Source organism: Electrophorus electricus, chromosome 13, assembly GCF_013358815.1.
Source record: "Electrophorus electricus isolate fEleEle1 chromosome 13, fEleEle1.pri, whole genome shotgun sequence".
In the NCBI taxonomy this organism is placed as follows: domain Eukaryota; kingdom Metazoa; phylum Chordata; class Actinopteri; order Gymnotiformes; family Gymnotidae; genus Electrophorus; species Electrophorus electricus.
The window spans coordinates 783,565-786,064 of NC_049547.1; the positions used below are offsets into that span (position 1 = coordinate 783,565).

The following is a 2,500-nucleotide window of genomic DNA, read 5'->3' on the forward strand; positions in this document are numbered from 1 at the left end:
TGACCTTTTTTGCAAAACGACTTTCAATTATAACTGAATTCAATTAATGCAACTGAGGGTTATGGGTCTTGCTCAGGGGCCCAACAGTGATAACTGGGCAGTGAACTGGCAACCTTCTGGTTTCAAGTCCAGCACTTTCACCACTGAGCTGCCACTGCCCACCAGCAGCCCTGGGAGCTATGCTGAGGCTGTCAGATCTCCTCTGTCCTTCCCAGGCTACAGAAACACCGACACACCTCGGAGATTTAGCCACTCTGCAGCACTGGAATAGCTGGACTCCCAACACAGTTCAGCTCTAAACAGCCACTGGGCAGGTTCATTAAAATACTGGTGATTATTGTTTACATTTGAGATGTCAGCTGCCAAGGTCTGTGCAGTAATTACACACACATGCAGCACACACACAAACAATCCTGACTCTAATCCATGTTTGCAGTAATTGTACTGTTGATATGGGAGTGTGTGTGTGAGTTGATGTACCAAACACTACTATTATAGTCATGTGATGTCTGTGAGTGTGTGTATGTCTGCGTCTTTACATACCAAGCACTATGCAATCACAGGAGATCTTTGTAAGAAGATTTATGAATCTGTGCAGTTTGTTTTTATGTGTCTGCCTCACACTAACCAGCAATTAAACAAACATGGTATTGGTATAAAGTTTCATAGCAAATTTTCATAATATACTCTATCACTTCTTGGAAAGACACAATGTTTTTGTTCACTTAAACAATGTTTAAGTACTTGCATAATATCTATGTGAGAAGGCATTTATTGGAGAATGCTTGCTTGTGTGTGTGTGTGTGTGTGTGTGTGTGTGTGCGTGCGTGTGCGTCTGTCTGTGTGTGCTAGAGTGAGACAGCGAGAGAGAGAGAGAGAGAGAGAGAGAGAGAGAGAGAGAGAGAGAGAGAGAGAGAGAGAGTGAGTTTGTGTGTGTGTAACAGTCCATTACATCATTCTGTGGCAGGGCACTCCCTTCACACTTTCCAAGATGAGATTTACAAAACAGAGCGTGAACACACACGTCTAAGATCTTAAACATTTGTTTATAGATTATAAAGACCCATTCAGAAAAAGAAACCTCCAGGAAGACATGTCCCGCTGCCTCATGAAACCACCTACCCCCCCCAGAGTGTGTTATGGAATCACTGCAGGACAGTTTTCCCCTGTTTCATACCCTTGCAATATGGTCACAGGCAGGTCCTTCCTACTAATCTAGCCACAGCAGAAAAACTACAACCACACACAACAGTGTGTGCTGACACTCCAGTAATACACACTTAGTTCTGTGCACTGATAGGTGGTTTAGGCTCCCACTGCACAGAGCGCTTGTAAAATGCACAAGTCACTTTGGCCTCTGATGTGTTTGGGGAAAAGTCAATACTAAAATTGCTTAAAGTAAGCAGGAATTTGTCTCTTTGTACACAGTTACTGAACTCTGAGTCTGCCTGCCCTGTTAAAAATTAGACTTCTCGAAAGGTTGTAGGTTTAAAAAAACCTCCCATCTCTGAGAATTCTTTTCACTCCTGGATTGTCTCTTAGGATTCTTTGTAACCCCAAGGTCCAGCGGTCAGAGAGCGTCAGACACATGGCATCGCAGTGATGAAAATCCCACGGAAACTCTAACAAGCTGGAAACTGTGAGAAACCCGAACACTGGCACAGCTATTTAAAACCAGTACACTGGCACAGCTGTTTAAAAACCTGTACACTGGCAGTTGTTTGGAAACCAGTACACTGGCACAGCTATTTAAAACCAGTACACTGGCACAGCTATTTAAAACCAGTACACTGGCACAGCTGTTTAAAAACCTGTACACTGGCAGTTGTTTGGAAACCTGTACACTGGCACAGCTATTTAAAACCAGTACACTGGCACAGCTGTTTAAAAACCTGTACACTGGCAGTTGTTTGGAAACCTGTACACTGGCACAGTTGTTTGTTTAATAAAGATAAGATGCCAGTCGTGTCTTTTTGTGATACTTTAAGATAAAATAATGAAGTTCTAAGAAGGTGAGAGGTGACTAGCAGTAGAGAGCAGTGACACTCTCACCAACTGATCACAAAAAAGGGATTAATTACTAAATGTAAACGGGCAGTGTAGCCCAGTAAATTATGTTCTTTAAAATACACTTCAGTACAAGCATGGTTTGAAAACTCAGAAACATACAAATCCACAAAGTCTTTTTATTTCAGTAGACTGAATGCAACAGAATATAACCAGTTACTACCCAACGCCTACCCAAGTAAAACCAGTTACTAACCAGTTACTACCCAACGCCTACCCAAGAAAAACCAGTTACTAACCAGTTACTACCTAACGCCTACCCAAGAAAAACCAGTTACTACCCAACTGCAACTCAAAAAGAACCAGTTACTAACCAGTTACTCCCAACTCCTACCCAAGAAAATCCAGTTACTCCCAACTCCTACCCAAGAAAAGCCAGTTACTAACCAGTTCCTACCCAACTCCTACCCAAGTAAAACCAGTTACTAACCAG

General features: G+C 42.5%; 1 protein-coding gene across 2 annotated transcripts in view; it reads right to left on the reverse strand.

Moving 5' to 3' along the window:
• The window catches only part of crip3 (cysteine-rich protein 3), a 24,914-nt gene that overhangs the window by 20,121 nt on the left and 2,293 nt on the right, over positions 1-2,500 (reverse strand). The window lies entirely within an intron of this gene.